Source organism: Oryctolagus cuniculus, chromosome 12 (assembly GCF_051225735.1).
Source record: "Oryctolagus cuniculus isolate XC-2025 breed Fujian yellow rabbit chromosome 12, ASM5122573v1, whole genome shotgun sequence".
In the NCBI taxonomy this organism is placed as follows: domain Eukaryota; kingdom Metazoa; phylum Chordata; class Mammalia; order Lagomorpha; family Leporidae; genus Oryctolagus; species Oryctolagus cuniculus.
The window spans coordinates 60,926,541-60,942,347 of record NC_142878.1 but is presented as its reverse complement, the minus strand read 5'-3'; positions in this window follow the sequence as shown (position 1 = coordinate 60,942,347).

The following is a 15,807-nucleotide window of genomic DNA, read 5'->3' as shown; positions in this document are numbered from 1 at the left end:
AGCATGAAGTCGCAATTCTCAGAGTCAACCCACTCCACCTGGGATTATGACAACATTTCATTTTCAAACCAAAAATTCAGCCTTGTTTGAAGTCTAGTTAATTTTGCACCTTTTCAGGGATCTCTTTAATGCAAGCAGGTAGAGTCCCTAATCTTCTCATCCCTTTGCAATCCCACCGTTACTCCTATTCACATATGAGTGTTGGTGCAAAGTAAGGTTTCTTTTAGCAAGCATGAGGCAAGGTTTTAATTTGTAGCTGATAATTTGCTACTGGAAGCTTACCCTGATTAGTCTTCTTACTGCACCAACAGTTTTTGAGGTGGTGTGAATTACCTGCTGTGTATGTTTTTACCACTCACTCAGGGATGAAAATGAATTACAACCTAGCCCTCAATTAAAGCTTGAAATAAGAAAACCTCAAACTTCTTTTATGTCCTCACTTCTAAAGAACAGAATTAGTTGCTTCTGATATCATTGGAATTGTAATTCACACTCTTGGAAATCCTGCAATGGATCTTTCAGCCTCACTCAAACAAGCCCATCTCAGCTGTTACTCAATTACATTGCCTTTGCTCCAAGTCAAATCATCATCCAACAGCTGAGAATTGAAACAAACTCCATTTGTGAAAATGAACCATGAATTTATTGATAATGCAGCATGTTTTTAAGTGCTAATGTTCTGCATCCTACCAAAATTAATATGCTATTTTTCAGCCTATTAATTGTGAAATCTCGGAAACTGAGTCGTAGGTTTGTCACTAATACACTGTCTGATTTTCAGCAGTGCTGGAAAGAAAATATATTAATGAAAACTTCGGATAAACATTTTTGACACACTATTGTTAGATCTTTTGAGAAAATGTTCATCACTTCTAACCAGTTTGTAACCAGGTCCATAAAAGCTTGTATTGTGTTTGCTGGGCGATCTTGACATCTCAAAGAACACACAGGCAGTCAAATAGTCTGTGTGTTTACTCACTGGTTCATATTCTGATTAGACACCTATCATGTACTTCATTTACTCATGAAATAGAGAGCTCGTGATTCCTGTAATATTTCCAGAGGCAAACATCCTATTCACCATCAGGGAGAACATGTCTTAGGAGGGCATTGTGCTCATGACTGGTCACGTACCCTGAGCTGCTGCTGCTGTACTCTGGAAAAGGAGGAGGAAATCTGAGCATCTTCTCACGTGAGAGCCAAGTAGTGAGTGGCGAGGAGAAGGAAAGGCAAGCAGGGGACTGCAGTTTTAGGGTGGTTTTCCGCTGCGATGATTAGGAAGCCTGGTGACATGTGGAGTGCACCTGTTTATCTGAGGTTTAAAAACTGTTTTCTTGATGGGTTGGATACATGGAATATCCTATCTGACTTCTGAGAGAGGATCTACTCGTCTAGGAGTGGATCACACGGGTCTTTGTGGAAAGGAGAGAAATTCATAGAGGAGACAGAGCAAGGTGCTTCCAAACAGGTTATAAATTCCTTGATAATGGAAGCCTGTTTTTATTTTTATTTTTATTTTTGTGTTTTCCATGGCATCTGGTTCAGACCTGGATTTTCAATTGGTATAGATTTCAGTTTCTTGATTAATAACCTGTGTTCCAAGGTTATAACTCTGCTTTATAAGATACAAGGAAGGATAGTTTTATGCTAGATACATTATCTGTAGCATTTTACTTTTCCTTTGATGTTAGAATTTCATCAAATTTATGAATGAATTTTCATTATATTTCCCTCCATTTTGCAGCTATAGATTCCTAGTTACAATTTTATTCTGAACTACCACAGGAAAGATGATACATGCAGGTCTGCCCATTATTTGTTACCATACATTATTTCCTGTGATTTAGTGGTTTGGTAAAATAATATAGATTCATTATGTATTTTTAATTTTAGATAAATGATAGAATTAAGAATCACTAAATAAATATAAATAACCTTGGAACTGATAACTTATACATATTATACATGAGAGACGGAGAAAGAGATCTTCCATCTGCTGGTTCATTTCCACAGTGGCTGGAACTGGGCAGATCCAAAGCCAGGAGACAGGAGCTTCTTTTAGGTCTCCCACTTGGGTGCAGGTGCCCAAGGACTTGAGCCAACCTCCATTGCCTTCCCAGGCCCATCAACAGGGAACTGGATTGGAAGTGTAGCAGCAGGGACTTGAACCAAAGCCCATATGGGTTGCTGGTGTTGCAGGCAGTGGCTTTACCCGCTATGCCACATTGTTGGCCCCTAGCATTTTTTTTAATAAAAACATGAGCTTGGGAGCAAATGTGACCCTCTGTAGAACACTTGTAAGTCACACTGGAACCAAATGAGAACTTGAAGGAAATTACCACTGCTGTGCCACTCACTGGATTTATTCAGAGCATTTGGTGGCCTTTCGCTGGCAAAGTTCTCACTCCTCTCTCCCTTCTGCTCTGTATCAACAACACATAAAATTAGGGAATGTATTAATTACATAGAAATTACAAATTATGAAAGATTATCTTGATACTTCGAACTGATCATTTTTGTGGCTAGCTGCACCATGAAGAGCAGAATGACTGGGTTATTCAAAATCTGTGTGTTGGGGCTGGCGCTGTGGCATAGCAGGTAAAGCCACCGCCTGTAGTGCTGGCATCCCATATGGGCACCGGTTAGAGTCCTGGATGTTCCACTTCTGATCCAGCTCTCTGCTATAGCCGGGGAAAGCAGTGGAGGGTGGCCCAAGTGCTTGGGCCCCTGCACCTGCATGGGAGACCCAGAAGGAGCTCCTGGCTCCTGGCTTTGGATTGGCCCAGCTCCAGCTGTTGTGACCATTTGGGGAGTGAACCAGAGGATGGAAGGTATCTGTCTCTCTGCCTCTGCCTCTCTGTAACTCTGCCTTTCAAACAAATAAATAAATCTTAAAAAACAAACAACAACAACAACAACAACAAACCACTGTGTGTTTTGTCTCACAGGCCAGCTCAAAACCCCAGAATGCTCTGGAGCAGATGCTGCTGCGTAGTGAGACCCAGAACACTGAAGGGAAGTTTTAACTGCTAGTATTTCCACGGCTTTCTTTGGAAAAACATGGAAATGTGAACAATTTCTGATTTGTGTAACACTTAAGTGCATTTTGCTTGCCTTTCAAGCAATTTATTCCACTTACCCATGAGATGGCATATATTATCATAAATTAAGATGATTTTAAGACGGGAAACCTGTTCAAAAGCAGTCTTTTAAGAAGTTCATATACAATCCTAGAGCATTTAGAAGAAGAACTTTGGAGATTTCAAACTAACTTAAATTTTCATTGTTAATAGTAGAAAAAGCCTGGCCTGTTTCCCAAATCAGTTAAAAAAATCAGTCTATTACCAAATACAAAATTTTAACATATCTTACTGTGGGATTCATCTTTTTGAAAAGAAAATCTTGAATGTGTTGGCTAGCTTTTGACATTTGTATTTAAATAAATGCTTCTATTAAGTCTACTGACTTCATTGTGTTGTTGAGGCTGTGGGGTGGAAAGATACAGTATCCAAAGCAGATATTATTTGAAAAGGTTTTTAGGCCCCTTTTTTCCTATTAATAATGAAGCTATACTCATTCCTAAATACACACACACACACTAAGATATACACACATACACACATCTGAAAAGATTAGCAGGGCTACATCCTGTGTAATCAGTTTGTGAGTGGAAGCCTTCAAAAGAATCAGTACAGTTAAATGAAGAGACTGGGGACAATGAGCCCTCAGTCTGAAGAGCGAAGGTCTGGGTTGCAGAATTCCCTCAGCTCCTGACCAGCTGCATGATCTTGAGTAGGCCCTACAGACTCGCTTTGCTCACCCGTGAGGAAATAAGAATGCCTCCATGTTTTGAGGTGCAAAATAAGAATAGTGGAAAACCTTTGAGACGGATAAATCAGTATTCAAATGTGAAGTAATGGTTAGATAAGAGAAATAAATTCTGGTGCTCAATTACATAATAGGGTGAGTATAGATAACAGCAATTGCTGTTTCAAATGCATAGAATAAAGGACTATGAATGTTTTCACCATAGAGAAATGATCCATTTTTAAAGACATAGGTATGTTTACCCAATTACGCATTGTATGCATGTGTTGAAATATCATATGAAACTCTATACATGTATACTATTTTTGTGTCAATTAAAATTCCATGACAATGAACATTTTGATGATTTCTGCATTTCAAAAATGTAAAGTGGTATTATCTTCTGTTCAGGCATAAGAATTAAGCTTGCTGGTGCTCATTTGGGTCACTGTACATTTTTCTCATTTTCCTCCTTGTTTTATCTTTTTTTTTTTCTCAGACTGTTTCAGAGTCATTGGTTCTTTTATGTGAGGCTGAACATGAAATTTGTTGTTGTGATATTGATAAATAATTTAGTTTAACCACCAAACTAGTCAACACATTTTTCTTAGCACTTATTCCATGCATCTACTGTGTTTAGGTGGTACAAAAATAAATCCAATGCAAGTGCTGTTCTCAAAGGGGCTACCATTAGGTAGGGAATACAGAACATGTTCTTGTGGGATCTTTCAGGCTAGTAACTTGACCTGGTGCTGTTTCTTGGGTGCTGGCAGAATACATGAGTTTTCTTACTCAGAGAAAAATGACTTTATTTTTCACCTCCTAACATACAGTATCAAGTTTATATCAGTTCCCTTACAGCTGAGGAACACTGAACTTGTTGGATACCCTGGGTTATATAGCAACCTCTGCAAAACTGCTTTACAAGCACAGCTCTAAGAAACAGCCCTCTCAAAAAGAGCAGCAATGGTCTTGCGCAGCAAGAAGTGTAGGAACAGAAGAGGCCCATAGGGGAGTTGTCACATGGTTCAAAGTGACAAGAGATGAGGATCATTAGGGATTTCCGGGATTTTAGTCCTGTTGCATGACGAACACAAAATCAGCTACTCTGTCTGTTTGTTAATTTTCAACATTTATTTGTTTTATTTACTTGAAAAGCAGAGAGACAGAAAGAGACTATACAAATGCTGCATTAGCCAGGGCTGGTCCAGATTGATGTTAGGAGCCCAGTTCTCAATCCAGATGTCCCACAAGTTCGTTCCAGTTGGCATGAACTCAAGTACTTGAGCACTCACTGATGCCTCCCAGGGTCTATATTAGCAGGAAATTCAAATGGATAGCAGAACCAGGATTCAAGCCAGGGCCACAAAAAATGGTATGCACTGTCCCCAGTAGATCTAACTGCTGTGTCAAATGCCCACCCTTGCTTTCTCTTTTACTTACTTTTGTATTGTGAACTAATCATTGAGCCTCTGCTGGTATATGTGTCTCTTTGTGGAAAATATGGTGAATAGTAGCATTGTGATTCCATGGAAACCAATGAAGTTTCTGCCTGTTTTGTCTTAAAACTGAACTCCTTGAAGTTCATTACTCTGTATTTGCATTGTATTTTAAGAGCACTTCCTGGGGGTCTTCCTGAACCATTTTGTATCATAGAACACCTATTTTCTTGCAACTATCTCAGTATGAGATATCAGAAATGCAGTATCTCTACTCAGGGCCTTTAGTTTCTCCATGATTTTATGTGAAGAAAAGTCACATTTTTCCATGTGTTGGTGCTATTTAGATTAACAGGTTTTTGTTAAAAGAACACAGCATAGTGAGTGAAGTTAATTGTACCCAAGTAAGATTCAAACTCATGTCTTTTTAGAACCCTGGGCTTGTCCTGGTGCCAACCATGGCTCCCTGGGAACCAGAGGACTCAAGAAGTAGAAGACAGAACTTCTTAGCCCTTTTTCAGAGCCAACTTATAAAACAAACCTTAATGTACTCTCCAAATAAGGCTTTAATATAAAGAGACAGTCAACAATTCGCTCAGCTTGTCACATTCAGATTAGTTTCTTGAAAGTCACCATTGTCCCAAAAGTGTATAAGGAGCAAAGTGATCCCTCAAATATGAGTGAGCTAATGACTAACAGAAGTTCGTTTTCAGAATTTGAAAGGATTCTCTCATTTGGCTGCTTGAGATCTTGATGAAGATATTCCCCTGACAAGGGAGGAAAAGATGTAGTGAGTGAGAGAGAGATTTCTTATTAAGTCAAAATACAGAGCACTGTACAGGAAAATCTTCCTTGGGAGACAACAAACTCTTCAAAAGAAAATAGAGTTTGTTTTGGCAGAGGGCCTTGGAATTCTAGTTTGCAATTTAAATCTTTGCTAAAAATTGCATTTTTTAAGGCAGGTGCCTGTCTAGCACAGGTGGTTAGTGTAGCAATCACTGTATCGACAGAAAAATATTATGATGAGGCATAGAGACACCCACCAAATGAAATAAAATGAAATAAAAAGGAAAAAAAATTCACCTTTCCTCTTCCCTCCTTCCCATACTCTACCAAATAATTGTAATTTAATGTTCTCTTCAGAAGAACATATTTATAGTAGGGCATCTCAGTATTAATCTTAAAGTAAAAAAAAAAAAAAAAGCTTGTCATTTATTTAACCCCAGCCTGATGGGAGGTTAGATTCACTACCAAAAGTCTGTTACAAATGGCTGGGACATTTTAAGGTCACCAAATGATGGCTGTCATTTTTGTATTCAGTCCAATGATAAAAGAGCTTTTAAATGCTTGGACATTCAATCTGTGTGGTGCCACGGCCTGGACATACCCTTTCACTAAACACTAGCCCACTAAATCCTCTTAGAATGTTGTTTACCTCCAGATAAATCAAACCTGACAATGTAGGTTAACTTCACTGATTCATTTTTCAGCCACAAATGATTAATAATTTTTACAGAATGAAAGCTACAGACTTCTTATTATACGGTGGACTACAGGGAGTGATATAATTCTTGGATGTCATGTGAAATGCAAAGCCATTTTTCTAGTACTGATGTTCCCAGTTCTCTACTAAACACAGTAGCTACCTTTCCTCCACTAGAGGATCATCCAGCAAGAATGACCTTATCAATTACTGTAAGTCAGCATCTTTCCCCCAGAGTTTGAGCAAGCTGTTCTGTGCAATTTGGACCTGTGGCCCAAGACTAAATCCCAAATCCATTTCCAAGCCTAAGCATGTCACATGCTGTAGCAGTGAAGGACGTGTTGCTGCAGTAAGCAAAGACAGGGCTCTGTGAGGGGAGCTTTACTGGCTGACTAGAAGTCCCACCTGATAGAGAGGCCCAAACACAAAGAAGGAAAATGAGTGGAGAAAGGAAAAACGACTCCTAGTCTCTTGGGCCCAAGACAATTTACCTGGGAAAGATTAAGTAGATTGCACCAATGTTTACTTCACCACTTTTTATTTTGGCCAAGTTTTCACTCCTCTGTTTGCTCTATAACCAAAAGAGCTCTGGTATTCATTGTGATGTTAACAAAGATTAAGAATGAAAGTCAGCAAATGCTCTTGTCACAGGAGTCTTGAAAATTCACCTGTTACTGATTTATACAGTGAAGCTTCTACAGCTCCCTGGTAATTTCTTTCCCCAATACTTGTCCTCCAAAACTTTGTAAGTATTTTTCCATTATGTCATTCTTCTGGACTACTTATTTGTGTGTTATTGTATTTCTTTGATATCCTATTCTGCTAGTCTTCAATAGCTAGTGATGGTGAAGACTTTCATACTTAGAGACAATTTTTCTCATAACCTGGATACCTCTGAGAGATGCAGCACATATAACCACACATTTTCCCTCCTGTTGAAAATTTCTTTCTTTTATTTGAAAGTCAGAGATATAGAGGAAGGGAGGAAGAGAGGCAAAGAGACAGGGCATTATCTCCCATCTGATGACTCATTTTCCAAATGCCCACAACAGCCAGATCTGGGCTGGTTAAACTCAATCCTAGTCTCCCATATATGTGACTGGGACAAAAATATTGAAGCCATCATTTGTTGCATCCCTGGGTGTGTGTGCATTAGTAGCAAGCTGGTATGGAGAGTGGAGCCAGAACTGAACCCTAGGCATTCCTATATGAGAAGCAGGCACCCTAAGTAGTGGCCTAACTGCTGCCCTAAATGCCTATCACAACACGTATAATCTCTCTTGCCATCAAGGGCACAGATATAGTTGATTAAAGAGATGATTTTCTACTCTGAGCTCAGCCTTTAGGTTATCTCTTAGATTCATAAACTTCTCATAACTTCAAACCTGGAAAGTTGGGTATACATCCTTAATATCTTAATCTACTGGGATACCTCCTGGTATTCCTGCTTAGGGACTGCCTGAATAGAAAAGAGAGAAGTTAGAACCATGACCCCATTTTTCTCTAAAAATATATTATAATCTTAATAATAACTTATTTGGACTTGGTTGATGTTCAGGTTGAAGCTTTAGATTAGTTTTAACTTTATCTCCACTGATTTGACCATATGTATTCCAATCCCATATGAAAACCAACATTTCATTCTTTCATAATGAAATTATGGTTTATGATAGGGTAAGAACTCCATGCATTATATGAGACATGGATTATGCAGGCATTGGGCAGAAGCATGGAATGGCTCCTCTTCAGCTGTTCTTTTCTACTGTGTAATTATATAATTAGGACATAGACTATCCATCATACGATTCTTTCTGCAATTCCATGGGAAAGGCTACTGAATATGGACAACAGATGATTCCTAAACCTCAGTATCACAGCTGGTTTGCATTTTTTTTACTCTAAATCCCATAAGTGGGTAGGCCGTGTTACAGAATCCTTTCATGCCGAATTTCCTTTTTTAAAATTGAAACTACTTTGGTATTACCAAGAGAAAGGGAGCGTTAAAGAATGGCGGACTGTTTACCTGATGTTTGTAAGCCTATCCACATTGTTTTTCCACAGATGCTTTATTAAAGATACCCAGCACCTCTAGCCCTCATTGTTGCTCTCCCATCCTTTTTCCCCATTATTCATATTTTCTTCTTTTTTCTCCTCTTTATTTAATACTTTATCTATTATTATCCAATCCAAAACCAATTTATATTTTTTAAAGTCTTTTAAATGCTCTAAGCAGCATCCTACCAGAAGTCATGCTCTTTTTTATGCACATTACCCCTACCATCTTCCTTGTGTCCTTTACCTCTCCCTAACAGTATAAAAAATGTTTCATGTCTACTTCACTTCAGTTCCTTGTGTTATTTAAAAAAACTAAATATGTTTAACAGAATTAGTCTAAAATAAGTTTTTTAACCTTTTAACATAATCATATAATAATATCACAAAATAATCCCAAGGCAGATTGAGAGACTGTGGCTTAGTTTGGTGGAAGAAAAAATATGTGCTCCCACTTTCATAAGTCTAACTCAGTGGAAATGCAGAATATTGCAGATGATGAAATTTTAGATTAATTTTTGTAAATGAATATTGCACCATGGGAATAAGGCCAAGATGGATGTCATTATTGTTCATTGATTGGGTTTCTGTGGATATGAAATAGGGAACCTTTACTCAAAATTTTGAGAGTTCTTGCCATATATTTAGATAAGAATTCTACTAAGTATGAGCTGCTTATAAATGAAATAGGCAACATGGTACAGTTTTTAGCATTTATTCCGTGAGAGAAACATGCAGGAAAGTGAGGACTTTATTTAGAAGAGAAAGAAGTCTAAAGTGAGAGCTTTATTTAGGGGCAAAAGAACTTTAGAAACTAAGTTGGGTCATACTAGGCAGAGAGCAGGCCAGGAGGCACGTGGAGCAAGCGTGCAGTTAGGTTCAGCCACAGATAGCATAGCGTGGGCAGGAAAGCAGAGAGCAGTGGCCAGAAGGCTGAGTGCTTGGAGGCACAGGACAACAAGGGCATCCCCCATAGTACTCCAGGCCTTTTATTCACTTCCAAAGCAGGGTGGTTACACAGTCTGATTGGCAGGTGGGCATACAGGTGAGGTCTGATAGTGGTGTGAGATCACTGAAGGGGGCAGGATGAAGGCGTGGTCCCCAACTCACACAGCTAATTGATTTAATCCTATCTGCCTGCCTATAGCTGATATAGGATGCAATATATTCTAGGAATAAAATAAATTTTCAGCTCCAATCAGTTCAATCAGTAAATAGTGGACATCTGTTCGTGATAAGCTATTCAGCTAGGTGCACTGGGATAAATAAAGTTTATCCCTCAAGTTGTTTATAGCAGAATTGGCTAAATAGGCCTAGCAACAAATAATGAAGATAACCTAAGTATTATATATAATTTAAAATAAAAACATGCCATTCATAAGAATAATTTCATTTGGAAAGATGTCTGGTGACTAAATGAAGGAGCTGGTATTAGAACTGGGCTTTAATCAATGGATATCAGTTCAAAAATGAAGACATTAAAGTATCATTTAAAACAAGAGTAATGGCAGCAAAATAATAGAATCGAGAGCTTAGGGAACATTTAGGGAACAGAAGTTTGGTAGGAGATGAGTTTGGAAGGGTATAATTTAATTTCTTTCTTTTCATTTTTTTTTTTTTTTGACAGGCAGAGTGGACAGTGAGAGAGAGAGAGACAGAGAGAAAGGTCTTCCTTTGCCGTTGGTTCACCCTCCAATGGCCGCCGCGGCTGGCGCTCCGCGCTGATCCGAAAGCAGGAGCCAGGTACTTATCCTGGTCTCCCACGGGGTGCAGGGCCCAAGTACTTGGGCCATCCTCCACTGCACTCCCTGGCCACAGCAGAGAGCTGGCCTGGAAGAGGGGCAACTGGGACAGAATCCGGCGCCCTGACCGGGACTAGAACCCGGTGTGCCGAGCTGCAAGGTGGAGGATTAGCCTAGTGAGCCGCGGCACCGGCCGGAAGGGTATAACTTAATTTCAATTGTGATGAGTCAGAGGGGTTAATAGGCAGTCAGGGTGGTCCCAGTGGAAATTTGGGGTGTAGAGTCCTTTCTTTCCCCAAAAAGTTGTCTTCAGCAAGATCGAAAGTGTCTACCTGCCCACTCCTGAAAAGCTTCCAATATTATGAGAACAGCAAGGGAATGGCAATTCCTTCTGAGCTCCCAGTTTATTGTAAAGTAAACTAGGTCTCCCACCCTTCTGAGGACTCTTTGTTTTATTCTGCACAAGCCAGATAGGATAAAAGATTGCAAATCAGGTCTTTTGATGGGTTTTGTTCCAGCCTTGTAACTGAATGTCAGGCTGATACATTTTTTTTCTTCCCCAAAATTGTGCTTAAAAACCCCACTACCAGCCGGCCAGCGCCACGGCTCACTTGGCTAATCCTCTGCCTGTGGCGCCAGCATCCCCGGTTCTAGTCCCGGTCTGGGCGCCAGATTCTGTCCCGATTGCTCCTCTTCCAGTCCAGTGCTCTGCTGTGGCCTGGGAATGCAGTGGAGATGGCCCAAGTGCTTGAGCCCTGCACCCCATGGGAGACCAGGAGGAAGCAACTGGCTCCTGGTTTCAGATTGGCGCAGCGTGCAGGCTGTAGTGGCCATTTAGGGGGTGAACCAACGGAAGGAAGACCTTTCTCTCTGTCTCTCTCTCTCTCACTGTCTAACTCTGCCTGTCAAAAACAAACAAAAAAAACCCACAAAAACCCACTACCACCAGCCTCTTTGGGTCTTGCTTCTTTTGGAGCCCTCCGCTCCCACAACGCCACTCTGTGACATCAGAAATGACCCCCTAAAATATATCAAAATGTGGCCCCTTAAAGTTCCCCATTAGTGCCACCTGGGGTGCCACATATGCTATCGAAATTTGGGGTACCATATGATATTACTATATGCTTATTAATAAATCCCCAATATTAATAAGCCCAAGAGGGTTCTTGCCTTATATTTAGAGAAGAATTCTAAATACCGGAATAAGTAAATGAGGCAGCATGGTACTTTTTAAGCTTTTTTTAGTGAGAAAAATACGTAGGAGAATGAGAGCTTTATCTAAGAGAGAGAGGCAAATCTGGGTTCATACTGAGCACCAGGAACCAGCCACGTGGAGGAGCATCTAGGCCAGGAAGCCTAGAGCAGTGGCCTGAAGGCCACATGCCCTGGAAGCACAGGGCTACAGCCAGCACCCTCCTGGCTAGAGGCCAGGAAACAGAAGAGAAGGGCAGGACACACCATGTCTTAGGCTTTTAACCCACTTCCAAAGGGGAGTGGTTAATTAACCTGATTGGCTGGTGGGCACCCAGGTGTGGCCAGGTAGGGGCATGAGGTCACACAGGGGCGTGGCAAAGGCGTGGTGTTCCAGCTCACAAACCTAATCGATTTTAACCTGTATGCCTGCCTACTTCAATGTCACTCTAAATACTTATTTGAAATTTTTGAAATACATAGATATCAGGAGTTCAGACCTCTAAAACCATGAGGACAGCCCTCATGTGCTTCTCAAAGCATATTTCCTCCTCTCAGTTTAGCACCAGTATCAATACAGACCAGTTTTCTGGGTTTCTCTTTCCATGCAGTAGGCTTACTTCTTGGTCACTCTATATTAAGTATGATACCTTTTGGGATCTGGTACAAACGGGAGAGTTATATTTATGGTCAGTCTTTTATGTATTGCTTGTTCTGTATGGTAGAATTGTTAAAGTGCGGTCAAATTTGTGGTGCAGAGGGTTAAGCCACTGACTACATACCAAATCAGAATGCTGGTTCAAATCCTAGCTATTCCAATTCTGATCCAGCTGCCTGCTAGTATGCCTGGGAGATGGTGGATGATGGCCCAAGTATTCGGGTCCCTGACACCTATGTGGGCGACCTAAATAGAGTTCCAAGCTCCTGACTTTGGCACAGCCCTAGCTGCATGAGCATTTGAATAGTGAAAACGCAAACATAGGATCTCTAGTAGGGATTCCTTCTTTTGATCCTTGGGATATTTTTTTCATACTGATTAAGCAATTAATTCCAAAAGATTATTTTATTATTTTACCTGATATTTAGATTATTTTAAACAAGCAAGGTCATTTAGGGTATTTAGTCTGTTATATTGCCGGAAATAGAAGCCATGAAGGTAAATTTTGTGCCAAGATTATAATCTTATTTTTTACTTAAACATTTAGATGATATTTGTAGTTGATATAAATTTATTGACTGCTTTTTTTGGCAGATGTGACATGCTCAGAGCTATTATTTGAAATGTAAGTCTGACAGGTTAATATCAGAACCTGGAGGTGAGTTAGTTAGAAGGTGTTTCTTTCATGATTTGGATGAGAGATGTAGAAGTGTGGTCTGCAAGGCAGGCACACGGTATGGGTTTAAAGAATATGAATAAGAAGTGCCCCTTTTCTTGTTGGTTAAACCACTTTGTTATAGACTAAAAAGAGAGATTGTTGAAAAGGGGCTTTGGAGGTTCTACCAAGGTAAAAATTTAATTGACATGTAAAAAAATCACCTGATTATTGTTCTTTGTAATAAATACAGACAGGTTCCTGTAAACAGACTTTCTAAGGAAGGAATCCATTAGCAATTATCCCTAGTCTGAGCTTATCTGGGTAGGAGATATATCATATCTTAAATAAAATATCATCTTGAGGTATGGCAGATCCCAGGGGTGTGCCACCTTGTTTCTTACAGCACAGGGAAGCATCTTGCTTCTGTAGTGGGTTCCAGTGAAATGAAATAATTCTTCTCAATATGTCATTTGATTCTGCTGGATTTCTGCTTTCTGCAGACAATGTAGCATTTTATGCAGCTGTAAGACTTTGCATTTCAAAGCTCATGAGGCTCTCTCTCTGTGTGATGTTGGTAATTAAATCCCCCTACTGTCCTGAAGCAATGGGGAAATGATTAAGGACACTTAGATTTGAAAGGGAGTTTTAGGGATCATTTCTTTATCATCTCTTCTCCAATCAATATGAGAGAGAGAGAGAGAGAGAGAGAGAGAGAGACTGACTGTGGGCTTAATGAAAGAGGAGTAGTGCAGTAGTGCTGGTGGGAAACTGGAGTCAAACCTTTGTCTCCAATTCCTACTTCTGTGGTTTATGAAATATGCAGTCTTTAGCAGGTCACCCTTCTCTATGAACACTAGGTTAGCCACAAAAGCTGGAATCTTGATACTAATTTCAAAGAACTGTGATGAGTGTTGTGATATTTATGCAAATGCCCAGCACTATGTGTGGTACATTACAGGAACTTAGCAAACAATAATTATTGTTGTTATTGCTTTATCATATGCAGCTGTCTCTCATGATGTAGCACATACAGGATTCGGTCTGTTTAATTCTGGTATAAATTCTCTGTTGAGTGAAATCCTGACTTCCTGCAAATCCCATTCTTCGGTCCATATTCTGTTCTATGAAATAACAGGATTTATACATAATTCTTTCTTCTGGAGGACAAAACTTCAGCTACTTAAAGATAGTTGTCATATCTCCACTCAAGGTCTCTTATTTAGACTAAGTGGATGGTACAATTGGGTTAAGTAATGTGAAAGAATGTGGAGAATATATTTCCTCATGAAAAGAATTAAAATATAAACTATACGGAGAAAGTATTAAGTTATAAAATTTCTCTTTCAGTTCTGTCCATCTCTTGCTTCCAATTCACATTGGACTCTAGACAAAAGCCATCCTTTTTTCTGTATTTAGGGTGCCTTTTTAGTGGCATGAATTTTTGTTCTTTGGTTATAAAAATCCCTTCTTTGATATTCTTTTTTATTTTTATACTATAAAGAGAACAGATTTTATAGATACAATTCCAAGAAGACAACCCCATACTTCCCTCTGTCTCTTATTCCCCCTCCTTCCTTCCTTTTTCTGCTTAATTTTTGCAGTGACATAAATTCACTTTACTTTATTATGACAGGTTTAATACACCACTAACTAAAATGTTCACCAGGTAAAAATTAGACCACTGCTCCGCAGGAGTATAGACAAGGACTAAAAACAGTCATCAAATCACAAGATGTCAGTTTCATTCTTAGATTTTTTTGTATGATATTCTTTCTTTATAACATTTCAATTTAGTCAGATTTTCTGAAGATGTTGTCATTGGAGCTAAAGGATACTAAATAATTTTTTTCCATATTTGACTTTATTTGATTATCCATAAGACATTTATGTAACCTAGTCCATAAATACAATATTCTGAACTCAATTCATTTTCCATGTAATAAATATTTATTGAGCATCTGCTGGTTACCAGCATAGTATTGAGGTCTTGGGTTAAATATGATTACCACTACTAAGAATTTTATAGTACACTATAGTACAATTAGAGAGTTATGATAACTGTGATCATGGGGAAAGAGTATATCATGAAACCTCATGGAAGAAGTGTACAATTCAGTAGGAGTTTAGGAAAGACTACCAAGTAAGTGACGTCTGAGACAGGGAGGATGAGTAGGAGATGGCCAGGTAACGAGACAAGGGAAGGGTATTTCAGGCAAATGGAGCACTGAGTGAAAAGGCACGGAAGTCAGAGAAAACATGGTATTTTTATAAGCCAAAAATAAGTGCAATGCAACTGAAGCATGGAGTATAAAAACTGAAAGTAGGACCATTATCAGGTGCTAGATCACAAGAAAGCATGTGAGCCCTGTTAAGGGATTTAAGGTCTTCCTTCCATTGGTTCACCCCCCAAGTGGCTGCTACCGGCCGGCGCACTGCTCCGATCTGAAGCCAGGAGCAAGGTGCTTCCTCCTGGTCTCCCATGTGGGTGCAGGGCCCAAGCACTTGGGCCATCCTCCACTGCCTTCCCAGGCCACAGCAGAGAGCTGGACTGGAAGAGGAGCAACCAGACAGAATGCAGCACCCCAACCGGGACTAGAACCTGGGATGCCGGCGCCTCAAACGGAAGATTAGCCAAGTGAGCCGTGGCACTGGGGGGATTTAGATTTTATCAAAAGAGCAATGGGAATTCTTTGAAAAGCATTTGGTATTGAAAGGATACTGAATTTTTAATTTTAAAATACAGGATCAGTTGTAAGATTTGCAAACTGGTTGTTTGG